The sequence below is a fragment of the Phalangium opilio genome, unplaced genomic scaffold, assembly GCF_054372755.1.
Source record: "Phalangium opilio isolate 3A_F unplaced genomic scaffold, DU_Popi_V2 ptg001662l_1, whole genome shotgun sequence".
Lineage (NCBI taxonomy): Eukaryota > Metazoa > Arthropoda > Arachnida > Opiliones > Phalangiidae > Phalangium > Phalangium opilio.
Genome location: NW_028324260.1, coordinates 340,736 through 366,431, shown reverse-complemented (window position 1 = coordinate 366,431; position 25,696 = coordinate 340,736). Strand labels below are relative to the sequence as shown.

Here is a 25,696-nt window from a genome sequence, read left to right as displayed (position 1 = left end):
ACTCGAAGAGATGTAATTATAAACGTCTAAATTACTTAAAACCACGTCAGGATGGCCGAGCCGTCTTAGGCGCTAGACTCAAGGGGCTTAGTTTCCTTCGTTCACGATGTGAATCTGTGTATTCTGGCCCTCGTATGAGGGCGTGGGATCGAATCCCACTTCTGACACGATATGTTTTATAAAAGTAACTCGAAGAGATGTGATTTTAAAACGTCCAAATTACATACAACCACGTCTGGATGGCCGAGCGGTCTAAGGCGCCAGACTCAAGGGGCTTCGTTCACGATGTGATTCTGTGTATTCTGGTCCTCGTATGAGGGCGTGGGTTCGAATCCCACTTCTGACACGATATTGTTTATGAAAATAACTCGAAGAGATGTAATTATAAACGTCTAAATTACTTAAAACTACGTCAGGATGGCCGAGCCGTCTTAGGCGCTAGACTCAAGGGGCTTAGTTTCCTTCGTTCACGATGTGAATCTGTGTATTCTGGCCCTCGTATGAGGGCGTGGGTTCGAATCCCATTTCTGACACGATATGTTTTATAAAAGTAACTCGAAGAGATGTGATTTTGAACGCCTAAATTAATTAAAACCACGTCACTATGGCCGAGCGGTCTAAGGCGCCAGACTCAAGGGGCTTAGCTTCCTTCGTTCACGATGTGAATCTGTGTATTCTGGTCCTCGTATGAGGGCGTGGGTTCGAATCACACTTCTGACACGATATGTTTTAAGAAAATAACGGGATGAGATATAATTTTAAAACGTCCAAATTACACAGAACCACGTCAGGATGGCCGAGCGGTCTAAGGCGCAAGACTGAAGGGGCTTAGCTTCCATCGTTCACGATGTAAATCTGTGTATTCTGGCCGTAGTGTGAGGTCGTGGGTTCGAATCCCACTTCTGAAACGATATTGTTTATAAAAATAACTCGAAGAGATGTAATTTGAAACGTCTAAGTTACTTAAAACCACGTCAGTATGGCCAAGCTGTCTTAGGCGCTAGACTCAAGGGGCTTAGTTTCCTTCGTTCACGATGTGAATCTGTGTATTCTGGCCCTCGTATGAGGGCGTGGGTTCGAATCCCACTTCTGACACGATATGTTTTATAAAAGTAACTCGAAGAGATGTAATTTTGAACGCCTAAATTAGTTAAAACCACGTCAGGATTTCCGAGCGGTCTAAGGCGCCAGACTTAAGGGGCTTAGTTTCCTTCGTTCACGATGTGAATCTGTGTATTCTGGTCCTCGTATGTGGGCGTGGGTTCGAATCACACTTCTGACACGATATGTTTTAAGAAAATAACTGGATGAGATATAATTTTAAAACGTCCAAATTACATACAACCACGTCTGGATGGCCGAGCGGTCTAAGGCGCGAGACTCAAGGGGCGTAGTTTCCTTCGTTCACGATGTGAATCTGTGTATTCTGGCCCTCGTATGAGGGCGTGGGTTCGAATCCCACTTCTGACATGATATGTTTTATAAAAGTAACTCGAAGAGATGTAATTTTGAACGCCTAAATTAATTAAAACCACGTCAGGATGGCCGAGCGGTCTAAGGCGCCAGACTCAAGGGGCTTAGCTTCCTTCGTTCACGATGTGAATCTGTGTATTCTTGTCCAAGTATGAGGGCAAGGGTTCGAATCCCACTTCTGACAAGATATTGTTTATGAAAATAACTCGAAGAGATGTAATTATAAACGTCTAAATTACTTAAAACCACGTCAGGATGGCCGAGCCGTCTTAGGCGCTAGACTCAAGGGGCTTAGTTTCCTTCGTTCACGATGTGAATCTGTGTATTCTGGCCCTCGTATGAGGGCGTGGGTTCGAATAACACTTCTGACACGAATGGTTTTAAGAAAATAACTGGATGAGATATAATTTTAAAACGTCCAAATTACATAAAACCACGTCTGGATGGCCGAGCGGTCTAAGGCGCGAGACTCAAGGGGCTTAGCTTCCTTCGTTCACGATGTAAATCTGTGTATTCTGGTCCTAGTATGAGGGCGTGGGTTCGAATCCCACTTCTGACACGATATTGTTTATGAAAATAACTCGAAGAGATGTAATTTTAAACGTCTAAATTACTTAAAACCACGTCAGTATGGCCGAGCCGTCTTAGGCGCTAGACTCAAAGGGCGTAGTTTCCTTCGTTCACGATGTGAATCTGTGTATTCTGGCCCTCGTATGAGGGCGTGGGTTCGAATCCCACTTCTGACACGATATTTTTTATAAAAGTAACTCGAAGATATGTAATTTTGAACGCCTAAATTAATTAAAACCACGTCAGGATGGCCGAGCGGTCTAAGGCGCCAGACTCAAGGGGCTTAGCTTCCTTCGTTCACGAAGTGATTCTGTGTATTCTGGTCCTCGTATGTGGGCGTGGGTTCGAATCACACTTCTGACACGATATGTTTTAAGAAAATAACTGGATGAGATATAATTTTAAAACGTCCAAATTACATACAACCACGTCTGGATGGCCGAGCGGTCTAAGGCGCGAGACTCAAGGGGCGTAGTTTCCTTCGTTCACGATGTGAATCTGTGTATTCTGGCCCTCGTATGAGGGCGTGGGTTCGAATCCCACTTCTGACACGATATGTTTTATAAAAGTAACTCGAAGAGATGTAATTTTGAACGCCTAAATTAATTGAAACCACGTCAGGATGGCCGAGCGGTCTAAGGCGCCAGACTCAAGGGGCTTAGCTTCCTTCGTTCACGATGTGAATCTGTGTATTCTGGTCCTCGTATGAGGGCGTGGGTTCGAATCCCACTTCTGACACGATATGTTTTATAAAAGTAACTCGAAGAGATGTAATTTTGAACGCCTAAATTAATTAAAACCACGTCAGGATGGCCGAGCGGTCTAAGGCGCCAGACTCAAGGGGCTTAGCTTCCTTCGTTCACGATGTGAATCTGTGTATTCTGGTCCTAGTATGAGGGCGTGGGTTCGAATCCCACTTCTGACAAGATATTGTTTATGAAAATAACTCGAAGAGATGTAATTATAAACGTCTAAATTACTTAAAACCACGTCAGGATGGCCGAGCCGTCTTAGGCGCTAGACTCAAGGGGCTTAGTTTCCTTCGTTCACGATGTGAATCTGTGTATTCTGGCCCTCGTATGAGGGCGTGGGATCGAATCCCACTTCTGACACGATATGTTTTATAAAAGTAACTCGAAGAGATGTGATTTTAAAACGTCCAAATTACATACAACCACGTCTGGATGGCCGAGCGGTCTAAGGCGCCAGACTCAAGGGGCTTCGTTCACGATGTGATTCTGTGTATTCTGGTCCTCGTATGAGGGCGTGGGTTCGAATCCCACTTCTGACACGATATTGTTTATGAAAATAACTCGAAGAGATGTAATTTTAAACGTCTAAATTACTTAAAACCACGTCAGTATGGCCGAGCCGTCTTAGGCGCTAGACTCAAAGGGCGTAGTTTCCTTCGTTCACGATGTGAATCTGTGTATTCTGGCCCTCGTATGAGGGCGTGGGTTCAAATCCCACTTCTGACACGATATGTTTTATAAAAGTAACTCGAAGAGATGTAATTTTGAACGCCTAAATTAATTAAAACCACGTCAGGATGGCCGAGCGGTCTAAGGCGCCAGACTCAAGGGGCTTAGCTTCCTTCGTTCACGAAGTGAATCTGTGTATTCTGGTCCTCGTATGTGGGCGTGGGTTCGAATAACACTTCTGACACGATATGTTTTAAGAAAATAACTGGATGAGATATAATTTTAAAACGTCCAAATTACATACAACCACGTCTGGATGGCCGAGCGGTCTAAGGCGCGAGACTCAAGGGGCGTAGTTTCCTTCGTTCACGATGTGAATCTGTGTATTCTGGCCCTCGTATGAGGGCGTCGGTTCGAATCCCACTTCTGACACGATATGTTTTATAAAAGTAACTCGAAGAGATGTAATTTTGAACGCCTAAGTTACTTAAAACCACGTCAGTATGGCCAAGCTGTCTTAGGCGCTAGACTCAAGGGGCTTAGTTTCCTTCGTTCACGATGTGAATCTGTGTATTCTGGCCCTCGTATGAGGGCGTGGGTTCGAATCCCACTTCTGACACGATATGTTTTATAAAAGTAACTCGAAGAGATGTAATTTTGAACGCCTAAATTAGTTAAAACCACGTCAGGATTTCCGAGCGGTCTAAGGCGCCAGACTTAAGGGGCTTAGTTTCCTTCGTTCACGATGTGAATCTGTGTATTCTGGTCCTCGTATGTGGGCGTGGGTTCGAATCACACTTCTGACACGATATGTTTTAAGAAAATAACTGGATGAGATATAATTTTAAAACGTCCAAATTACATACAACCACGTCTGGATGGCCGAGCGGTCTAAGGCGCGAGACTCAAGGGGCGTAGTTTCCTTCGTTCACGATGTGAATCTGTGTATTCTGGCCCTCGTATGAGGGCGTGGGTTCGAATCCCACTTCTGACATGATATGTTTTATAAAAGTAACTCGAAGAGATGTAATTTTGAACGCCTAAATTAATTAAAACCACGTCAGGATGGCCGAGCGGTCTAAGGCGCCAGACTCAAGGGGCTTAGCTTCCTTCGTTCACGATGTGAATCTGTGTATTCTTGTCCAAGTATGAGGGCAAGGGTTCGAATCCCACTTCTGACAAGATATTGTTTATGAAAATAACTCGAAGAGATGTAATTATAAACGTCTAAATTACTTAAAACCACGTCAGGATGGCCGAGCCGTCTTAGGCGCTAGACTCAAGGGGCTTAGTTTCCTTCGTTCACGATGTGAATCTGTGTATTCTGGCCCTCGTATGAGGGCGTGGGTTCGAATAACACTTCTGACACGAATGGTTTTAAGAAAATAACTGGATGAGATATAATTTTAAAACGTCCAAATTACATAAAACCACGTCTGGATGGCCGAGCGGTCTAAGGCGCGAGACTCAAGGGGCTTAGCTTCCTTCGTTCACGATGTAAATCTGTGTATTCTGGTCCTAGTATGAGGGCGTGGGTTCGAATCCCACTTCTGACACGATATTGTTTATGAAAATAACTCGAAGAGATGTAATTTTAAACGTCTAAATTACTTAAAACCACGTCAGTATGGCCGAGCCGTCTTAGGCGCTAGACTCAAAGGGCGTAGTTTCCTTCGTTCACGATGTGAATCTGTGTATTCTGGCCCTCGTATGAGGGCGTGGGTTCGAATCCCACTTCTGACACGATATTTTTTATAAAAGTAACTCGAAGATATGTAATTTTGAACGCCTAAATTAATTAAAACCACGTCAGGATGGCCGAGCGGTCTAAGGCGCCAGACTCAAGGGGCTTAGCTTCCTTCGTTCACGAAGTGATTCTGTGTATTCTGGTCCTCGTATGTGGGCGTGGGTTCGAATCACACTTCTGACACGATATGTTTTAAGAAAATAACTGGATGAGATATAATTTTAAAACGTCCAAATTACATACAACCACGTCTGGATGGCCGAGCGGTCTAAGGCGCGAGACTCAAGGGGCGTAGTTTCCTTCGTTCACGATGTGAATCTGTGTATTCTGGCCCTCGTATGAGGGCGTGGGTTCGAATCCCACTTCTGACACGATATGTTTTATAAAAGTAACTCGAAGAGATGTAATTTTGAACGCCTAAATTAATTGAAACCACGTCAGGATGGCCGAGCGGTCTAAGGCGCCAGACTCAAGGGGCTTAGCTTCCTTCGTTCACGATGTGAATCTGTGTATTCTGGTCCTCGTATGAGGGCGTGGGTTCGAATCCCACTTCTGACACGATATGTTTTATAAAAGTAACTCGAAGAGATGTAATTTTGAACGCCTAAATTAATTAAAACCACGTCAGGATGGCCGAGCGGTCTAAGGCGCCAGACTCAAGGGGCTTAGCTTCCTTCGTTCACGATGTGAATCTGTGTATTCTGGTCCTAGTATGAGGGCGTGGGTTCGAATCCCACTTCTGACAAGATATTGTTTATGAAAATAACTCGAAGAGATGTAATTATAAACGTCTAAATTACTTAAAACCACGTCAGGATGGCCGAGCCGTCTTAGGCGCTAGACTCAAGGGGCTTAGTTTCCTTCGTTCACGATGTGAATCTGTGTATTCTGGCCCTCGTATGAGGGCGTGGGATCGAATCCCACTTCTGACACGATATGTTTTATAAAAGTAACTCGAAGAGATGTGATTTTAAAACGTCCAAATTACATACAACCACGTCTGGATGGCCGAGCGGTCTAAGGCGCCAGACTCAAGGGGCTTCGTTCACGATGTGATTCTGTGTATTCTGGTCCTCGTATGAGGGCGTGGGTTCGAATCCCACTTCTGACACGATATTGTTTATGAAAATAACTCGAAGAGATGTAATTTTAAACGTCTAAATTACTTAAAACCACGTCAGTATGGCCGAGCCGTCTTAGGCGCTAGACTCAAAGGGCGTAGTTTCCTTCGTTCACGATGTGAATCTGTGTATTCTGGCCCTCGTATGAGGGCGTGGGTTCAAATCCCACTTCTGACACGATATGTTTTATAAAAGTAACTCGAAGAGATGTAATTTTGAACGCCTAAATTAATTAAAACCACGTCAGGATGGCCGAGCGGTCTAAGGCGCCAGACTCAAGGGGCTTAGCTTCCTTCGTTCACGAAGTGAATCTGTGTATTCTGGTCCTCGTATGTGGGCGTGGGTTCGAATAACACTTCTGACACGATATGTTTTAAGAAAATAACTGGATGAGATATAATTTTAAAACGTCCAAATTACATACAACCACGTCTGGATGGCCGAGCGGTCTAAGGCGCGAGACTCAAGGGGCGTAGTTTCCTTCGTTCACGATGTGAATCTGTGTATTCTGGCCCTCGTATGAGGGCGTCGGTTCGAATCCCACTTCTGACACGATATGTTTTATAAAAGTAACTCGAAGAGATGTAATTTTGAACGCCTAAATTAATTAAAACCACGTCAGGATGGCCGAGCGGTCTAAGGCGCCAGACTCAAGGGGCTTAGCTTCCTTCGTTCACGATGTGAATCTGTGTATTCTTGTCCTCGTATGAGGGCGTGGGTTCGAATCCCACTTCTGACAAGATATTGTTTATGAAAATAACTCGAAGAGATGTAATTATAAACGTCTAAATTACTTAAAACCACGTCAGGATGGCCGAGCCGTCTTAGGCGCTAGACTCAAGGGGCTTAGCTTCCTTCGTTCACGAAGTGAATCTGTGTATTCTGGTCCTCGTATGAGGGCGTGGGTTCGAATCCCACTTCTGACACGATATGTTTTAAGAAAATAACTGGATGAGATATAATTTTAAAACGTCCAAATTACATAGAACCCGGTCTGGATGGCCGAGCGGTCTAAGGCGCAAAACTCAAGGGGCTTAGCTTCTTTCGTTCACGATGTAAATCTGTGTATTCTGGTCCTAGTATGAGGGCGTGGGTTCGAATCCCACTTCTGACACGATATTGTTAATGAAAATAACTCGAAGAGATGTAATTTTAAACGTCTAAATTACTTAAAACCACGTCAGTATGGCCGAGCCGTCTTAGGCGCTAGACTCAAGGGGCTTAGTTTTCTTCGTTCACGATGTGAATCTGTGTATTCTGGCCCTCGTATGAGGGCGTGGGTTCGAATCCCACTTGTGACACGATATGTTTTATAAAAGTAACTCAAAGAGATGTAATTTTGAACGCCTAAATTAATTAAAACCACGTCAGTATGGCCGAGCTGTCTTAGGCGCTAGACTCAAGGGGCTTAGTTTCCTTCGTTCACGATGTGAATCTGTGTATTCTGGCCCTCGTATGAGGGCGTGGGTTCGAATCCCACTTCTGACACGATATGTTTTATAAAAGTAACTCGAAGAGATGTAATTTTGAACGCCTAAATTAATTAAATTCACGTCAGGATGGCCGAGCGGTCTAAGGCGCCAGACTCAAGGGGCTTAGCTTCCTTCGTTCACGATGTGAATCTGTGTATTCTGGTCCTCGTATGAGGGCGTGGGTTCGAATCACACTTCTGACACGAATGGTTTTAAGAAAATAACTGGATGAGATATAATTTTAAAACGTCCAAATTACATAAAACCACGTCTGGATGGCCGAGCGGTCTAAGGCGCGAGACTCAAGGGGCTTAGCTTCCTTCGTTCACGATGTAAATCTGTGTATTCTGGTCCTAGTATGAGGGCGTGGGTTCGAATCCCACTTCTGACACGATATGTTTTATAAAAGTAACTCGAAGAGATGTAATTTTGAACGCCTAAATTAGTTAAAACCACGTCAGGATTTCCGAGCGGTCTAAGGCGCCAGACTTAAGGGGCTTAGTTTCCTTCGTTCACGATGTGAATCTGTGTATTCTGGTCCTCGTATGTGGGCGTGGGTTCGAATCACACTTCTGACACGATATGTTTTAAGAAAATAACTGGATGAGATATAATTTTAAAACGTCCAAATTACATACAACCACGTCTGGATGGCCGAGCGGTCTAAGGCGCGAGACTCAAGGGGCGTAGTTTCCTTCGTTCACGATGTGAATCTGTGTATTCTGGCCCTCGTATGAGGGCGTGGGTTCGAATCCCACTTCTGACATGATATGTTTTATAAAAGTAACTCGAAGAGATGTAATTTTGAACGCCTAAATTAATTAAAACCACGTCAGGATGGCCGAGCGGTCTAAGGCGCCAGACTCAAGGGGCTTAGCTTCCTTCGTTCACGATGTGAATCTGTGTATTCTTGTCCAAGTATGAGGGCAAGGGTTCGAATCCCACTTCTGACAAGATATTGTTTATGAAAATAACTCGAAGAGATGTAATTATAAACGTCTAAATTACTTAAAACCACGTCAGGATGGCCGAGCCGTCTTAGGCGCTAGACTCAAGGGGCTTAGTTTCCTTCGTTCACGATGTGAATCTGTGTATTCTGGCCCTCGTATGAGGGCGTGGGTTCGAATAACACTTCTGACACGAATGGTTTTAAGAAAATAACTGGATGAGATATAATTTTAAAACGTCCAAATTACATAAAACCACGTCTGGATGGCCGAGCGGTCTAAGGCGCGAGACTCAAGGGGCTTAGCTTCCTTCGTTCACGATGTAAATCTGTGTATTCTGGTCCTAGTATGAGGGCGTGGGTTCGAATCCCACTTCTGACACGATATTGTTTATGAAAATAACTCGAAGAGATGTAATTTTAAACGTCTAAATTACTTAAAACCACGTCAGTATGGCCGAGCCGTCTTAGGCGCTAGACTCAAAGGGCGTAGTTTCCTTCGTTCACGATGTGAATCTGTGTATTCTGGCCCTCGTATGAGGGCGTGGGTTCGAATCCCACTTCTGACACGATATTTTTTATAAAAGTAACTCGAAGATATGTAATTTTGAACGCCTAAATTAATTAAAACCACGTCAGGATGGCCGAGCGGTCTAAGGCGCCAGACTCAAGGGGCTTAGCTTCCTTCGTTCACGAAGTGATTCTGTGTATTCTGGTCCTCGTATGTGGGCGTGGGTTCGAATCACACTTCTGACACGATATGTTTTAAGAAAATAACTGGATGAGATATAATTTTAAAACGTCCAAATTACATACAACCACGTCTGGATGGCCGAGCGGTCTAAGGCGCGAGACTCAAGGGGCGTAGTTTCCTTCGTTCACGATGTGAATCTGTGTATTCTGGCCCTCGTATGAGGGCGTGGGTTCGAATCCCACTTCTGACACGATATGTTTTATAAAAGTAACTCGAAGAGATGTAATTTTGAACGCCTAAATTAATTGAAACCACGTCAGGATGGCCGAGCGGTCTAAGGCGCCAGACTCAAGGGGCTTAGCTTCCTTCGTTCACGATGTGAATCTGTGTATTCTGGTCCTCGTATGAGGGCGTGGGTTCGAATCCCACTTCTGACACGATATGTTTTATAAAAGTAACTCGAAGAGATGTAATTTTGAACGCCTAAATTAATTAAAACCACGTCAGGATGGCCGAGCGGTCTAAGGCGCCAGACTCAAGGGGCTTAGCTTCCTTCGTTCACGATGTGAATCTGTGTATTCTGGTCCTAGTATGAGGGCGTGGGTTCGAATCCCACTTCTGACAAGATATTGTTTATGAAAATAACTCGAAGAGATGTAATTATAAACGTCTAAATTACTTAAAACCACGTCAGGATGGCCGAGCCGTCTTAGGCGCTAGACTCAAGGGCTTAGTTTCCTTCGTTCACGATGTGAATCTGTGTATTCTGGCCCTCGTATGAGGGCGTGGGATCGAATCCCACTTCTGACACGATATGTTTTATAAAAGTAACTCGAAGAGATGTGATTTTAAAACGTCCAAATTACATACAACCACGTCTGGATGGCCGAGCGGTCTAAGGCGCCAGACTCAAGGGGCTTCGTTCACGATGTGATTCTGTGTATTCTGGTCCTCGTATGAGGGCGTGGGTTCGAATCCCACTTCTGACACGATATTGTTTATGAAAATAACTCGAAGAGATGTAATTATAAACGTCTAAATTACTTAAAACTACGTCAGGATGGCCGAGCCGTCTTAGGCGCTAGACTCAAGGGGCTTAGTTTCCTTCGTTCACGATGTGAATCTGTGTATTCTGGCCCTCGTATGAGGGCGTGGGTTCGAATCCCATTTCTGACACGATATGTTTTATAAAAGTAACTCGAAGAGATGTGATTTTGAACGCCTAAATTAATTAAAACCACGTCACTATGGCCGAGCGGTCTAAGGCGCCAGACTCAAGGGGCTTAGCTTCCTTCGTTCACGATGTGAATCTGTGTATTCTGGTCCTCGTATGAGGGCGTGGGTTCGAATCACACTTCTGACACGATATGTTTTAAGAAAATAACGGGATGAGATATAATTTTAAAACGTCCAAATTACACAGAACCACGTCAGGATGGCCGAGCGGTCTAAGGCGCAAGACTGAAGGGGCTTAGCTTCCATCGTTCACGATGTAAATCTGTGTATTCTGGCCGTAGTGTGAGGTCGTGGGTTCGAATCCCACTTCTGAAACGATATTGTTTATAAAAATAACTCGAAGAGATGTAATTTGAAACGTCTAAGTTACTTAAAACCACGTCAGTATGGCCAAGCTGTCTTAGGCGCTAGACTCAAGGGGCTTAGTTTCCTTCGTTCACGATGTGAATCTGTGTATTCTGGCCCTCGTATGAGGGCGTGGGTTCGAATCCCACTTCTGACACGATATGTTTTATAAAAGTAACTCGAAGAGATGTAATTTTGAACGCCTAAATTAGTTAAAACCACGTCAGGATTTCCGAGCGGTCTAAGGCGCCAGACTTAAGGGGCTTAGTTTCCTTCGTTCACGATGTGAATCTGTGTATTCTGGTCCTCGTATGTGGGCGTGGGTTCGAATCACACTTCTGACACGATATGTTTTAAGAAAATAACTGGATGAGATATAATTTTAAAACGTCCAAATTACATACAACCACGTCTGGATGGCCGAGCGGTCTAAGGCGCGAGACTCAAGGGGCGTAGTTTCCTTCGTTCACGATGTGAATCTGTGTATTCTGGCCCTCGTATGAGGGCGTGGGTTCGAATCCCACTTCTGACATGATATGTTTTATAAAAGTAACTCGAAGAGATGTAATTTTGAACGCCTAAATTAATTAAAACCACGTCAGGATGGCCGAGCGGTCTAAGGCGCCAGACTCAAGGGGCTTAGCTTCCTTCGTTCACGATGTGAATCTGTGTATTCTTGTCCAAGTATGAGGGCAAGGGTTCGAATCCCACTTCTGACAAGATATTGTTTATGAAAATAACTCGAAGAGATGTAATTATAAACGTCTAAATTACTTAAAACCACGTCAGGATGGCCGAGCCGTCTTAGGCGCTAGACTCAAGGGGCTTAGTTTCCTTCGTTCACGATGTGAATCTGTGTATTCTGGCCCTCGTATGAGGGCGTGGGTTCGAATAACACTTCTGACACGAATGGTTTTAAGAAAATAACTGGATGAGATATAATTTTAAAACGTCCAAATTACATAAAACCACGTCTGGATGGCCGAGCGGTCTAAGGCGCGAGACTCAAGGGGCTTAGCTTCCTTCGTTCACGATGTAAATCTGTGTATTCTGGTCCTAGTATGAGGGCGTGGGTTCGAATCCCACTTCTGACACGATATTGTTTATGAAAATAACTCGAAGAGATGTAATTTTAAACGTCTAAATTACTTAAAACCACGTCAGTATGGCCGAGCCGTCTTAGGCGCTAGACTCAAAGGGCGTAGTTTCCTTCGTTCACGATGTGAATCTGTGTATTCTGGCCCTCGTATGAGGGCGTGGGTTCGAATCCCACTTCTGACACGATATTTTTTATAAAAGTAACTCGAAGATATGTAATTTTGAACGCCTAAATTAATTAAAACCACGTCAGGATGGCCGAGCGGTCTAAGGCGCCAGACTCAAGGGGCTTAGCTTCCTTCGTTCACGAAGTGATTCTGTGTATTCTGGTCCTCGTATGTGGGCGTGGGTTCGAATCACACTTCTGACACGATATGTTTTAAGAAAATAACTGGATGAGATATAATTTTAAAACGTCCAAATTACATACAACCACGTCTGGATGGCCGAGCGGTCTAAGGCGCGAGACTCAAGGGGCGTAGTTTCCTTCGTTCACGATGTGAATCTGTGTATTCTGGCCCTCGTATGAGGGCGTGGGTTCGAATCCCACTTCTGACACGATATGTTTTATAAAAGTAACTCGAAGAGATGTAATTTTGAACGCCTAAATTAATTGAAACCACGTCAGGATGGCCGAGCGGTCTAAGGCGCCAGACTCAAGGGGCTTAGCTTCCTTCGTTCACGATGTGAATCTGTGTATTCTGGTCCTCGTATGAGGGCGTGGGTTCGAATCCCACTTCTGACACGATATGTTTTATAAAAGTAACTCGAAGAGATGTAATTTTGAACGCCTAAATTAATTAAAACCACGTCAGGATGGCCGAGCGGTCTAAGGCGCCAGACTCAAGGGGCTTAGCTTCCTTCGTTCACGATGTGAATCTGTGTATTCTGGTCCTAGTATGAGGGCGTGGGTTCGAATCCCACTTCTGACAAGATATTGTTTATGAAAATAACTCGAAGAGATGTAATTATAAACGTCTAAATTACTTAAAACCACGTCAGGATGGCCGAGCCGTCTTAGGCGCTAGACTCAAGGGGCTTAGTTTCCTTCGTTCACGATGTGAATCTGTGTATTCTGGCCCTCGTATGAGGGCGTGGGATCGAATCCCACTTCTGACACGATATGTTTTATAAAAGTAACTCGAAGAGATGTGATTTTAAAACGTCCAAATTACATACAACCACGTCTGGATGGCCGAGCGGTCTAAGGCGCCAGACTCAAGGGGCTTCGTTCACGATGTGATTCTGTGTATTCTGGTCCTCGTATGAGGGCGTGGGTTCGAATCCCACTTCTGACACGATATTGTTTATGAAAATAACTCGAAGAGATGTAATTTTAAACGTCTAAATTACTTAAAACCACGTCAGTATGGCCGAGCCGTCTTAGGCGCTAGACTCAAAGGGCGTAGTTTCCTTCGTTCACGATGTGAATCTGTGTATTCTGGCCCTCGTATGAGGGCGTGGGTTCAAATCCCACTTCTGACACGATATGTTTTATAAAAGTAACTCGAAGAGATGTAATTTTGAACGCCTAAATTAATTAAAACCACGTCAGGATGGCCGAGCGGTCTAAGGCGCCAGACTCAAGGGGCTTAGCTTCCTTCGTTCACGAAGTGAATCTGTGTATTCTGGTCCTCGTATGTGGGCGTGGGTTCGAATAACACTTCTGACACGATATGTTTTAAGAAAATAACTGGATGAGATATAATTTTAAAACGTCCAAATTACATACAACCACGTCTGGATGGCCGAGCGGTCTAAGGCGCGAGACTCGAGGGGCGTAGTTTCCTTCGTTCACGATGTGAATCTGTGTATTCTGGCCCTCGTATGAGGGCGTCGGTTCGAATCCCACTTCTGACACGATATGTTTTATAAAAGTAACTCGAAGAGATGTAATTTTGAACGCCTAAATTAATTAAAACCACGTCAGGATGGCCGAGCGGTCTAAGGCGCCAGACTCAAGGGGCTTAGCTTCCTTCGTTCACGATGTGAATCTGTGTATTCTTGTCCTCGTATGAGGGCGTGGGTTCGAATCCCACTTCTGACAAGATATTGTTTATGAAAATAACTCGAAGAGATGTAATTATAAACGTCTAAATTACTTAAAACCACGTCAGGATGGCCGAGCCGTCTTAGGCGCTAGACTCAAGGGGCTTAGCTTCCTTCGTTCACGAAGTGAATCTGTGTATTCTGGTCCTCGTATGAGGGCGTGGGTTCGAATCCCACTTCTGACACGATATGTTTTAAGAAAATAACTGGATGAGATATAATTTTAAAACGTCCAAATTACATAGAACCCGGTCTGGATGGCCGAGCGGTCTAAGGCGCAAAACTCAAGGGGCTTAGCTTCTTTCGTTCACGATGTAAATCTGTGTATTCTGGTCCTAGTATGAGGGCGTGGGTTCGAATCCCACTTCTGACACGATATTGTTAATGAAAATAACTCGAAGAGATGTAATTTTAAACGTCTAAATTACTTAAAACCACGTCAGTATGGCCGAGCCGTCTTAGGCGCTAGACTCAAGGGGCTTAGTTTTCTTCGTTCACGATATGAATCTGTGTATTCTGGCCCTCGTATGAGGGCGTGGGTTCGAATCCCACTTGTGACACGATATGTTTTATAAAAGTAACTCAAAGAGATGTAATTTTGAACGCCTAAATTAATTAAAACCACGTCAGTATGGCCGAGCTGTCTTAGGCGCTAGACTCAAGGGGCTTAGTTTCCTTCGTTCACGATGTGAATCTGTGTATTCTGGCCCTCGTATGAGGGCGTGGGTTCGAATCCCACTTCTGACACGATATGTTTTATAAAAGTAACTCGAAGAGATGTAATTTTGAACGCCTAAATTAATTAAATTCACGTCAGGATGGCCGAGCGGTCTAAGGCGCCAGACTCAAGGGGCTTAGCTTCCTTCGTTCACGATGTGAATCTGTGTATTCTGGTCCTCGTATGAGGGCGTGGGTTCGAATCACACTTCTGACACGAATGGTTTTAAGAAAATAACTGGATGAGATATAATTTTAAAACGTCCAAATTACATAAAACCACGTCTGGATGGCCGAGCGGTCTAAGGCGCGAGACTCAAGGGGCTTAGCTTCCTTCGTTCACGATGTAAATCTGTGTATTCTGGTCCTAGTATGAGGGCGTGGGTTCGAATCCCACTTCTGACACGATATGTTTTATAAAAGTAACTCGAAGAGATGTAATTTTGAACGCCTAAATTAATTAAAACCACGTCAGGATGGCCGAGCGGTCTAAGGCGCCAGACTCAAGGGGCTTAGCTTCCTTCGTTCACGATGTGAATCTGTGTATTCTTGTCCTCGTATGAGGGCGTGGGTTCGAATCCCACTTCTGACAAGATATTGTTTATGAAAATAACTCGAAGAGATGAAATTATAAACGTCTAAATTACTTAAAACCACGTCAGGATGGCCGAGCCGTCTTAGGCGCTGGACTCAAGGGGCTTAGCTTCCTTCGTTCACGAAGTGAATCTGTGTATTCTGGTCCTCGTATGAGGGCGTGGGTTCGAATCCCACTTCTGACACGATATGTTTTAAGAAAATAACTGGATGAGATATAATTTTAAAACGTCCAAATTACATAGAACCCGGTCTGGATGGCCGAGCGGTCTAAGGCGCAAAACTCAAGGGGCTTAGCTTCTTTCGTTCACGATGTAAATCTGTGTATTCTGGTCCTAGTATGAGGGCGTGGGTTCGAATCCCACTTCTGACACGATATTGTTAATGAAAATAACTCGAAGAGATGTAATTTTAAACGTCTAAATTACTTAAAACCACGTCAGTATGGCCGAGCCGTCTTAGGCGCTAGACTCAAGGGGCTTAGTTTTCTTCGTTCACGATGTGAATCTGTGTATTCTGGCCCTCGTATGAGGGCGTGGGTTCGAATCCCACTTGTGACACGATATGTTTTATAAAAGTAACTCAAAGAGATGTAATTTTGAACGCCTAAATTAATTAAAACCACGTCAGTATGGCCGAGCTGTCTTAGGCGCTAGACTCAAGGGGCTTAGTTTCCTTCGTTCACGATGTGAATCTGTGTATTCTGGCCCTCGTATGAGGGCGTGGGTTCGAATCCCACTTCTGACACGATATGTTTTATAAAAGTAACTCGAAGAGATGTAATTTTGAACGCCTAAATTAATTAAATTCACGTCAGGATGGCCGAGCGGTCTAAGGCGCCAGACTCAAGGGTCTTAGCTTCCTTCGTTCACGATGTGAATCTGTGTATTCTGGTCCTCGTATGAGGGCGTGGGTTCGAATCACACTTCTGACACGAATGGTTTTAAGAAAATAACTGGATGAGATATAATTTTAAAACGTCCAAATTACATAAAACCACGTCTGGATGGCCGAGCGGTCTAAGGCGCGAGACTCAAGGGGCTTAGCTTCCTTCGTTCACGATGTAAATCTGTGTATTCTGGTCCTAGTATGAGGGCGTGGGTTCGAATCCCACTTCTGACACGATATGTTTTATAAAAGTAACTCGAAGAGATGTAATTTTGAACGCCTAAATTAATTAAAACCACGTCAGGATGGCCGAGCGGTCTAAGGCGCCAGACTCAAGGGGCTTAGCTTCCTTCGTTCACGATGTGAATCTGTGTATTCTTGTCCTCGTATGAGGGCGTGGGTTCGAATCCCACTTCTGACAAGATATTGTTTATGAAAATAACTCGAAGAGATGTAATTACAAACGTCTAAATTACTTAAAACCACGTCAGGATGGCCGAGCCGTCTTAGGCGCTAGACTCAAGGGGCTTAGTTTCCTTCGTTCACGATGTGAATCTGTGTATTCTGGCCCTCGTATGAGGGCGTGGGTTCGAATCCCACTTCTGACACGATATGTTTTATAAAAGTAACTCGAAGAGATGTAATTTTGAACGCCTAAATTAATTAAAACCACGTCAGGATGGCCGAGCGGTCTAAGGCGCCAGACTCAAGGGGCTTAGCTTCCTTCGTTCACGATGTGAATCTGTGTATTCTGGTCCTCGTATGAGGGCGTGGGCTCGAATCCCACTTCTGGCACAATATGTTTTATTAAAGTAACTCGAAGAGATGTAATTTTGAACGCCTAAATTAATTAAAACCACGTCAGGATGGCCGAGCGGTCTAAGGCGCCAGACTCAAGTGGCTTCGTTCACGATGTGATTCTGTGTATTCTGGTGCTCGTATGAGGGCGTGGGTTCGAATCCCACTTCTGACACGATATGTTTTAAGAAAATAACTGGATGAGATATAATTTTAAAACGTCCAAATTACACAGAACCACGTCAGGATGGCCGAGTGGTCTAAGGCGCAAGACTCAAGGGGCTTAGCTTCCTTCGTTCACGATGTAAATCAGTGTATTCTGGTCCTAGTATGAGGGCGTGGGTTCGAATCCCACTTCTGACACGATATTGTTTATGAAAATAACTCGAAGAGATGTAATTTTAAACGTCTAAATTACTTAAAACCACGTCAGTATGGCCAAGCTGTCTTAGGCGCTAGACTCAAGGGGCTTAGTTTCCTTCGTTCACGATGTGAATCTGTGTATTCTGGCCCTCGTATGAGGGCGTGGGTTCGAATCCCACTTCTGACACGATATGTTTTATAAAAGTAACTCGAAGAGATGTAATTTTGAACGCCTAAATTAATTAAAACCACGTCAGGATGGCCGAGCGGTCTAAGGCGCCAGACTCAAGGGGCTTAGCTTCCTTCGTTCACGATGTGAATCTGTGTATTCTGGTCCTCGTATGTGGGCGTGTGTTCGAATCACACTTCTGACACGATATGTTTTAAGAAAATAACTGGATGAGATATAATTTTAAAACGTCCAAATTACATACAACCACGTCTGGATGGCCGAGCGGTCTAAGGCGCGAGACCCAAGGGGCGTAGTTTCCTTCGTTCACGATGTGAATCTGTGTATTCTGGCCCTCGTATGAGGGCGTGGGTTCGAATCCCACTTCCGACACGATATGTTTTATAAAAGTAACTCGAAGAGATGTAATTTTGAACGCCTAAATTAATTAAAACCACGTCAGGATGGCCGAGCGGTCTAAGGCGCCAGACTCAAGGGGCTTAGCTTCCTTCGTTTACGATGTGAATCTGTGTATTCTTGTCCTAGTATGAGGGCGTGGGTTCGAATCCCACTTCTGACAAGATATTGTTTATGAAAATAACTCGAAGAGATGTAATTATAAACGTCTAAATTACTTAAAACCACGTCAGGATGGCCGAGCCGTCTTAGGCGCTAGACTCAAGGGGCTTAGTTTCCTTCGTTCACGATGTGAATCTGTGTATTATGGCCCTCGTATGAGGGCGTGGGTTCAAATCCCACTTCTGACACGATATGTTTTATAAAAGTAACTCGAAGAGATGTAATTTTGAACGCCTAAATTAATTAAAACCACGTCAGGATGGCCGAGCGGTCTAAGGCGCCAGACTCAAGGGGCTTAGCTTCCTTCGTTCACGATGTGAATCTGTGTATTCTTGTCCTCGTATGAGGGCGTGGGTTCGAATCACACTTCTGACACGAATGGTTTTAAGAAAATAACTGGATGAGATATAATTTTAAAACGTCCAAATTACATAAAACCACGTCTGGATGGCCGAGCGGTCTAAGGCGCGAGACTCAAGGGGGTTAGCTTCCTTCGTTCACGATGTAAATCTGTGTATTCTGGTCGTAGTATGAGGGCGTGGGTTCAAATCCCACTTCTGACACGATATGTTTTATAAAAGTAACTCAAAGAGATGTAATTTTGAACGCCTAAATTAATTAAAACCACGTCAGGATGGCCGAGCGGTCTAAGGCGCCAGACTCAAGGGGCTTAGCTTCCTTCGTTCACGATGTGAATCTGTGTATTCTGGTCCTCGTATGAGGGCGTGGGTTCGAATCACACTTCTGACACGATATGTTTTAAGAAAATAACGGGATGAGATATAATTTTAAAACGTCCAAATTACACAGAACCACGTCAGGATGGCCGAGCGGTCTAAGGCGCAAGACTGAAGGGGCTTAGCTTCCATCGTTCACGATGTAAATCTGTGTATTCTGGTCCTAGTATGAGGGCGTGGGTTCGAATCCCACTTCTGACACGATATTGTTTATGAAAATAACTCGAAGAGATGTAATTTGAAACGTCTAAGTTACTTAAAACCACGTCAGTATGGCCAACCTGTCTTAGGCGCTAGACTCAAGGGGCTTAGTTTCCTTCGTTCACGATGTGAATCTGTGTATTCTGGCCCTCGTATGAGGGCGTGGGTTCGAATCCCACTTCTGACACGATATGTTTTATAAAAGTAACTCGAAGAGATGTAATTTTGAACGCCTAAATTAGTTAAAACCACGTCAGGATTTCCGAGCGGTCTAAGGCGCCAGACTTAAGGGGCTTAGTTTCCTTCGTTCACGATGTGAATCTGTGTATTCTGGCCCTCGTATGAGGGCGTGGGTTCGAATCCCACTTCTGACACGATATGTTTTATAAAAGTAACTCGAAGAGATGTAATTTTGAACGCCTAAATTAATTAAAACCACGTCAGGATGGCCGAGCGGTCTAAGGCGCCAGACTCAAGGGGCTTAGCTTCCTTCGTTCACGATGTGAATCTGTGTATTCTTGTCCAAGTATGAGGGCAAGGGTTCGAATCCCACTTCTGACAAGATATTGTTTATGAAAATAACTCGAAGAGATGTAATTATAAACGTCTAAATTACTTAAAACCACGTCAGGATGGCCGAGCCGTCTTAGGCGCTAGACTCAAGGGGCTTAGTTTCCTTCGTTCACGATGTGAATCTGTGTATTCTGGCCCTCGTATGAGGGCGTGGGTTCGAATAACACTTCTGACACGAATGGTTTTAAGAAAATAACTGGATGAGATATAATTTTAAAACGTCCAAATTACATAAAACCACGTCTGGATGGCCGAGCGGTCTAAGGCGCGAGACTCAAGGGGCTTAGCTTCCTTCGTTCACGATGTAAATCTGTGTATTCTGGTCCTAGTATGAGGGCGTGGGTTCGAATCCCACTTCTGACACGATATTGTTTATGAAAATAACTCGAAGAGATGTAATTTTAAACGTCTAAATTACTTAAAACCACGTCAGTATGGCCGAGCCGTCTTAGGCGCTAGACTCAAAGGGCGTAGTTTCCTTCGTTCACGATGTGAATCTGTGTATTCTGGCCCTCGTATGAGGGCGTGGGTTCGAATCCCACTTCTGACACGATATTTTTTATAAAAGTAACTCGAAGATATGTAATTTTGAACGCCTAAATTAATTAAAACCACGTCAGGATGGCCGAGCGGTCTAAGGCGCCAGACTCAAGGGGCTTAGCTTCCTTCGTTCACGAAGTGATTCTGTGTATTCTGGTCCTCGTATGTGGGCGTGGGTTCGAATCACACTTCTGACACGATATGTTTTAAGAAAATAACTGGATGAGATATAATTTTAAAACGTCCAAATTACATACAACCACGTCTGGATGGCCGAGCGGTCTAAGGCGCGAGACTCAAGGGGCGTAGTTTCCTTCGTTCACGATGTGAATCTGTGTATTCTGGCCCTCGTATGAGGGCGTGGGTTCGAATCCCACTTCTGACACGATATGTTTTATAAAAGTAACTCGAAGAGATGTAATTTTGAACGCCTAAATTAATTGAAACCACGTCAGGATGGCCGAGCGGTCTAAGGCGCCAGACTCAAGGGGCTTAGCTTCCTTCGTTCACGATGTGAATCTGTGTATTCTGGTCCTCGTATGAGGGCGTGGGTTCGAATCCCACTTCTGACACGATATGTTTTATAAAAGTAACTCGAAGAGATGTAATTTTGAACGCCTAAATTAATTAAAACCAGGTCAGGATGGCCGAGCGGTCTAAGGCGCCAGACTCAAGGGGCTTAGCTTCCTTCGTTCACGATGTGAATCTGTGTATTCTGGTCCTAGTATGAGGGCGTGGGTTCGAATCCCACTTCTGACAAGATATTGTTTATGAAAATAACTCGAAGAGATGTAATTATAAACGTCTAAATTACTTAAAACCACGTCAGGATGGCCGAGCCGTCTTAGGCGCTAGACTCAAGGGGCTTAGTTTCCTTCGTTCACGATGTGAATCTGTGTATTCTGGCCCTCGTATGAGGGCGTGGGATCGAATCCCACTTCTGACACGATATGTTTTATAAAAGTAACTCGAAGAGATGTGATTTTAAAACGTCCAAATTACATACAACCACGTCTGGATGGCCGAGCGGTCTAAGGCGCCAGACTCAAGGGGCTTCGTTCACGATGTGATTCTGTGTATTCTGGTCCTCGTATGAGGGCGTGGGTTCGAATCCCACTTCTGACACGATATTGTTTATGAAAATAACTCGAAGAGATGTAATTTTAAACGTCTAAATTACTTAAAACCACGTCAGTATGGCCGAGCCGTCTTAGGCGCTAGACTCAAAGGGCGTAGTTTCCTTCGTTCACGATGTGAATCTGTGTATTCTGGCCCTCGTATGAGGGCGTGGGTTCAAATCCCACTTCTGACACGATATGTTTTATAAAAGTAACTCGAAGAGATGTAATTTTGAACGCCTAAATTAATTAAAACCACGTCAGGATGGCCGAGCGGTCTAAGGCGCCAGACTCAAGGGGCTTAGCTTCCTTCGTTCACGAAGTGAATCTGTGTATTCTGGTCCTCGTATGTGGGCGTGGGTTCGAATAACACTTCTGACACGATATGTTTTAAGAAAATAACTGGATGAGATATAATTTTAATACGTCCAAATTACATACAACCACGTCTGGATGGCCGAGCGGTCTAAGGCGCGAGACTCAAGGGGCGTAGTTTCCTTCGTTCACGATGTGAATCTGTGTATTCTGGCCCTCGTATGAGGGCGTCGGTTCGAATCCCACTTCTGACACGATATGTTTTATAAAAGTAACTCGAAGAGATGTAATTTTGAACGCCTAAATTAATTAAAACCACGTCAGGATGGCCGAGCGGTCTAAGGCGCCAGACTCAAGGGGCTTAGCTTCCTTCGTTCACGATGTGAATCTGTGTATTCTTGTCCTCGTATGAGGGCGTGGGTTCGAATCCCACTTCTGACAAGATATTGTTTATGAAAATAACTCGAAGAGATGTAATTATAAACGTCTAAATTACTTAAAACCACGTCAGGATGGCCGAGCCGTCTTAGGCGCTAGACTCAAGGGGCTTAGCTTCCTTCGTTCACGAAGTGAATCTGTGTATTCTGGTCCTCGTATGAGGGCGTGGGTTCGAATCCCACTTCTGACACGATATGTTTTAAGAAAATAACTGGATGAGATATAATTTTAAAACGTCCAAATTACATAGAACCCGGTCTGGATGGCCGAGCGGTCTAAGGCGCAAAACTCAAGGGGCTTAGCTTCTTTCGTTCACGATGTAAATCTGTGTATTCTGGTCCTAGTATGAGGGCGTGGGTTCGAATCCCACTTCTGACACGATATTGTTAATGAAAATAACTCGAAGAGATGTAATTTTAAACGTCTAAATTACTTAAAACCACGTCAGTATGGCCGAGCCGTCTTAGGCGCTAGACTCAAAGGGCGTAGTTTCCTTCGTTCACGATGTGAATCTGTGTATTCTGGCCCTCGTATGAGGGCGTGGGTTCAAATCCCACTTCTGACACGATATGTTTTATAAAAGTAACTCGAAGAGATGTAATTTTGAACGCCTAAATTAATTAAAACCACGTCAGGATGGCCGAGCGGTCTAAGGCGCCAGACTCAAGGGGCTTAGCTTCCTTCGTTCACGAAGTGAATCTGTGTATTCTGGTCCTCGTATGTGGGCGTGGGTTCGAATAACACTTCTGACACGATATGTTTTAAGAAAATAACTGGATGAGATATAATTTTAAAACGTCCAAATTACATACAACCACGTCTGGATGGCCGAGCGGTCTAAGGCGCGAGACTCAAGGGGCGTAGTTTCCTTCGTTCACGATGTGAATCTGTGTATTCTGGCCCTCGTATGAGGGCGTCGGTTCGAATCCCACTTCTGACACGATATGTTTTATAAAAGTAACTCGAAGAGATGTAATTTTGAACGCCTAAATTAATTAAAACCACGTCAGGATGGCCGAGCGGTCTAAGGCGCCAGACTCAAGGGGCTTAGCTTCCTTCGTTCACGATGTGAATCTGTGTATTCTTGTCCTCGTATGAGGGCGTGGGTTCGAATCCCACTTCTGACAAGATATTGTTTATGAAAATAACTCGAAGAGATGTAATTATAAACGTCTAAATTACTTAAAACCACGTCAGGATGGCCGAGCCGTCTTAGGCGCTAGACTCAAGGGGCTTAGCTTCCTTCGTTCACGAAGTGAATCTGTGTATTCTGGTCCTCGTATGAGGGCGTGGGTTCGAATCCCACTTCTGACACGATATGTTTTAAGAAAATAACTGGATGAGATATAATTTTAAAACGTCCAAATTACATAGAACCCGGTCTGGATGGCCGAGCGGTCTAAGGCGCAAAACTCAAGGGGCTTAGCTTCTTTCGTTCACGATGTAAATCTGTGTATTCTGGTCCTAGTATGAGGGCGTGGGTTCGAATCCCACTTCTGACACGATATTGTTAATGAAAATAACTCGAAGAGATGTAATTTTAAACGTCTAAATTACTTAAAACCACGTCAGTATGGCCGAGCCGTCTTAGGCGCTAGACTCAAGGGGCTTAGTTTTCTTCGTTCACGATGTGAATCTGTGTATTCTGGCCCTCGTATGAGGGCGTGGGTTCGAATCCCACTTGTGACACGATATGTTTTATAAAAGTAACTCAAAGAGATGTAATTTTGAACGCCTAAATTAATTAAAACCACGTCAGTATGGCCGAGCTGTCTTAGGCGCTAGACTCAAGGGGCTTAGTTTCCTTCGTTCACGATGTGAATCTGTGTATTCTGGCCCTCGTATGAGGGCGTGGGTTCGAATCCCACTTCTGACACGATATGTTTTATAAAAGTAACTCGAAGAGATGTAATTTTGAACGCCTAAATTAATTAAATTCACGTCAGGATGGCCGAGCGGTCTAAGGCGCCAGACTCAAGGGGCTTAGCTTCCTTCGTTCACGATGTGAATCTGTGTATTCTGGTCCTCGTATGAGGGCGTGGGTTCGAATCACACTTCTGACACGAATGGTTTTAAGAAAATAACTGGATGAGATATAATTTTAAAACGTCCAAATTACATAAAACCACGTCTGGATGGCCGAGCGGTCTAAGGCGCGAGACTCAAGGGGCTTAGCTTCCTTCGTTCACGATGTAAATCTGTGTATTCTGGTCCTAGTATGAGGGCGTGGGTTCGAATCCCACTTCTGACACGATATGTTTTATAAAAGTAACTCGAAGAGATGTAATTTTGAACGCCTAAATTAATTAAAACCACGTCAGGATGGCCGAGCGGTCTAAGGCGCCAGACTCAAGGGGCTTAGCTTCCTTCGTTCACGATGTGAATCTGTGTATTCTTGTCCTCGTATGAGGGCGTGGGTTCGAATCCCACTTCTGACAAGATATTGTTTATGAAAATAACTCGAAGAGATGAAATTATAAACGTCTAAATTACTTAAAACCACGTCAGGATGGCCGAGCCGTCTTAGGCGCTGGACTCAAGGGGCTTAGCTTCCTTCGTTCACGAAGTGAATCTGTGTATTCTGGTCCTCGTATGAGGGCGTGGGTTCGAATCCCACTTCTGACACGATATGTTTTAAGAAAATAACTGGATGAGATATAATTTTAAAACGTCCAAATTACATAGAACCCGGTCTGGATGGCCGAGCGGTCTAAGGCGCAAAACTCAAGGGGCTTAGCTTCTTTCGTTCACGATGTAAATCTGTGTATTCTGGTCCTAGTATGAGGGCGTGGGTTCGAATCCCACTTCTGACACGATATTGTTAATGAAAATAACTCGAAGAGATGTAATTTTAAACGTCTAAATTACTTAAAACCACGTCAGTATGGCCGAGCCGTCTTAGGCGCTAGACTCAAGGGGCTTAGTTTTCTTCGTTCACGATGTGAATCTGTGTATTCTGGCCCTCGTATGAGGGCGTGGGTTCGAATCCCACTTGTGACACGATATGTTTTATAAAAGTAACTCAAAGAGATGTAATTTTGAACGCCTAAATTAATTAAAACCACGTCAGTATGGCCGAGCTGTCTTAGGCGCTAGACTCAAGGGGCTTAGTTTCCTTCGTTCACGATGTGAATCTGTGTATTCTGGCCCTCGTATGAGGGCGTGGGTTCGAATCCCACTTCTGACACGATATGTTTTATAAAAGTAACTCGAAGAGATGTAATTTTGAACGCCTAAATTAATTAAATTCACGTCAGGATGGCCGAGCGGTCTAAGGCGCCAGACTCAAGGGGCTTAGCTTCCTTCGTTCACGATGTGAATCTGTGTATTCTGGTCCTCGTATGAGGGCGTGGGTTCGAATCACACTTCTGACACGAATGGTTTTAAGAAAATAACTGGATGAGATATAATTTTAAAACGTCCAAATTACATACAACCACGTCTGGATGGCCGAGCGGTCTAAGGCGCGAGACCCAAGGGGCGTAGTTTCCTTC

At 44.3% G+C, this 25,696-nt stretch overlaps 24 non-coding genes across 24 annotated transcripts; all 24 read left to right on the top strand.

Moving 5' to 3' along the window:
- The first annotated feature begins 233 nt into the window (after positions 1-233).
- On the top strand, positions 234-346 carry TRNAL-CAA (transfer RNA leucine (anticodon CAA)). The gene is made up of 2 exons: positions 234-271; positions 301-346. It is a non-coding gene; the product is annotated as a tRNA-Leu (tRNA).
- Positions 347-2,659: 2,313 nt separating this feature from the next.
- On the top strand, positions 2,660-2,781 carry TRNAL-CAA (transfer RNA leucine (anticodon CAA)). Its single transcript has 2 exons — positions 2,660-2,697; positions 2,736-2,781. It is a non-coding gene; the product is annotated as a tRNA-Leu (tRNA).
- A 65-nt stretch (positions 2,782-2,846) lies between these two features.
- TRNAL-CAA (transfer RNA leucine (anticodon CAA)) lies at positions 2,847-2,968 on the top strand. Its single transcript has 2 exons — positions 2,847-2,884; positions 2,923-2,968. It is a non-coding gene; the product is annotated as a tRNA-Leu (tRNA).
- A 253-nt stretch (positions 2,969-3,221) lies between these two features.
- On the top strand, positions 3,222-3,334 carry TRNAL-CAA (transfer RNA leucine (anticodon CAA)). The gene is made up of 2 exons: positions 3,222-3,259; positions 3,289-3,334. It is a non-coding gene; the product is annotated as a tRNA-Leu (tRNA).
- A 2,313-nt stretch (positions 3,335-5,647) lies between these two features.
- On the top strand, positions 5,648-5,769 carry TRNAL-CAA (transfer RNA leucine (anticodon CAA)). The gene is made up of 2 exons: positions 5,648-5,685; positions 5,724-5,769. It is a non-coding gene; the product is annotated as a tRNA-Leu (tRNA).
- A 65-nt stretch (positions 5,770-5,834) lies between these two features.
- TRNAL-CAA (transfer RNA leucine (anticodon CAA)) lies at positions 5,835-5,956 on the top strand. The gene is made up of 2 exons: positions 5,835-5,872; positions 5,911-5,956. It is a non-coding gene; the product is annotated as a tRNA-Leu (tRNA).
- Positions 5,957-6,209: 253 nt separating this feature from the next.
- Positions 6,210-6,322, top strand: TRNAL-CAA (transfer RNA leucine (anticodon CAA)). The gene is made up of 2 exons: positions 6,210-6,247; positions 6,277-6,322. It is a non-coding gene; the product is annotated as a tRNA-Leu (tRNA).
- A 627-nt stretch (positions 6,323-6,949) lies between these two features.
- On the top strand, positions 6,950-7,071 carry TRNAL-CAA (transfer RNA leucine (anticodon CAA)). Its single transcript has 2 exons — positions 6,950-6,987; positions 7,026-7,071. It is a non-coding gene; the product is annotated as a tRNA-Leu (tRNA).
- Positions 7,072-9,759: 2,688 nt separating this feature from the next.
- On the top strand, positions 9,760-9,881 carry TRNAL-CAA (transfer RNA leucine (anticodon CAA)). Its single transcript has 2 exons — positions 9,760-9,797; positions 9,836-9,881. It is a non-coding gene; the product is annotated as a tRNA-Leu (tRNA).
- A 65-nt stretch (positions 9,882-9,946) lies between these two features.
- On the top strand, positions 9,947-10,068 carry TRNAL-CAA (transfer RNA leucine (anticodon CAA)). Its single transcript has 2 exons — positions 9,947-9,984; positions 10,023-10,068. It is a non-coding gene; the product is annotated as a tRNA-Leu (tRNA).
- Positions 10,069-10,320: 252 nt separating this feature from the next.
- Positions 10,321-10,433, top strand: TRNAL-CAA (transfer RNA leucine (anticodon CAA)). Its single transcript has 2 exons — positions 10,321-10,358; positions 10,388-10,433. It is a non-coding gene; the product is annotated as a tRNA-Leu (tRNA).
- A 2,313-nt stretch (positions 10,434-12,746) lies between these two features.
- Positions 12,747-12,868, top strand: TRNAL-CAA (transfer RNA leucine (anticodon CAA)). Its single transcript has 2 exons — positions 12,747-12,784; positions 12,823-12,868. It is a non-coding gene; the product is annotated as a tRNA-Leu (tRNA).
- A 65-nt stretch (positions 12,869-12,933) lies between these two features.
- TRNAL-CAA (transfer RNA leucine (anticodon CAA)) lies at positions 12,934-13,055 on the top strand. The gene is made up of 2 exons: positions 12,934-12,971; positions 13,010-13,055. It is a non-coding gene; the product is annotated as a tRNA-Leu (tRNA).
- Positions 13,056-13,308: 253 nt separating this feature from the next.
- TRNAL-CAA (transfer RNA leucine (anticodon CAA)) lies at positions 13,309-13,421 on the top strand. Its single transcript has 2 exons — positions 13,309-13,346; positions 13,376-13,421. It is a non-coding gene; the product is annotated as a tRNA-Leu (tRNA).
- Positions 13,422-14,048: 627 nt separating this feature from the next.
- On the top strand, positions 14,049-14,170 carry TRNAL-CAA (transfer RNA leucine (anticodon CAA)). Its single transcript has 2 exons — positions 14,049-14,086; positions 14,125-14,170. It is a non-coding gene; the product is annotated as a tRNA-Leu (tRNA).
- Positions 14,171-15,359: 1,189 nt separating this feature from the next.
- On the top strand, positions 15,360-15,481 carry TRNAL-CAA (transfer RNA leucine (anticodon CAA)). The gene is made up of 2 exons: positions 15,360-15,397; positions 15,436-15,481. It is a non-coding gene; the product is annotated as a tRNA-Leu (tRNA).
- Positions 15,482-16,670: 1,189 nt separating this feature from the next.
- On the top strand, positions 16,671-16,792 carry TRNAL-CAA (transfer RNA leucine (anticodon CAA)). Its single transcript has 2 exons — positions 16,671-16,708; positions 16,747-16,792. It is a non-coding gene; the product is annotated as a tRNA-Leu (tRNA).
- A 439-nt stretch (positions 16,793-17,231) lies between these two features.
- Positions 17,232-17,344, top strand: TRNAL-CAA (transfer RNA leucine (anticodon CAA)). Its single transcript has 2 exons — positions 17,232-17,269; positions 17,299-17,344. It is a non-coding gene; the product is annotated as a tRNA-Leu (tRNA).
- A 3,437-nt stretch (positions 17,345-20,781) lies between these two features.
- On the top strand, positions 20,782-20,903 carry TRNAL-CAA (transfer RNA leucine (anticodon CAA)). Its single transcript has 2 exons — positions 20,782-20,819; positions 20,858-20,903. It is a non-coding gene; the product is annotated as a tRNA-Leu (tRNA).
- A 65-nt stretch (positions 20,904-20,968) lies between these two features.
- On the top strand, positions 20,969-21,090 carry TRNAL-CAA (transfer RNA leucine (anticodon CAA)). The gene is made up of 2 exons: positions 20,969-21,006; positions 21,045-21,090. It is a non-coding gene; the product is annotated as a tRNA-Leu (tRNA).
- Positions 21,091-21,343: 253 nt separating this feature from the next.
- TRNAL-CAA (transfer RNA leucine (anticodon CAA)) lies at positions 21,344-21,456 on the top strand. Its single transcript has 2 exons — positions 21,344-21,381; positions 21,411-21,456. It is a non-coding gene; the product is annotated as a tRNA-Leu (tRNA).
- Positions 21,457-22,083: 627 nt separating this feature from the next.
- TRNAL-CAA (transfer RNA leucine (anticodon CAA)) lies at positions 22,084-22,205 on the top strand. Its single transcript has 2 exons — positions 22,084-22,121; positions 22,160-22,205. It is a non-coding gene; the product is annotated as a tRNA-Leu (tRNA).
- A 1,002-nt stretch (positions 22,206-23,207) lies between these two features.
- On the top strand, positions 23,208-23,329 carry TRNAL-CAA (transfer RNA leucine (anticodon CAA)). The gene is made up of 2 exons: positions 23,208-23,245; positions 23,284-23,329. It is a non-coding gene; the product is annotated as a tRNA-Leu (tRNA).
- A 1,189-nt stretch (positions 23,330-24,518) lies between these two features.
- On the top strand, positions 24,519-24,640 carry TRNAL-CAA (transfer RNA leucine (anticodon CAA)). Its single transcript has 2 exons — positions 24,519-24,556; positions 24,595-24,640. It is a non-coding gene; the product is annotated as a tRNA-Leu (tRNA).
- The last annotated feature ends 1,056 nt before the right edge of the window (positions 24,641-25,696 follow it).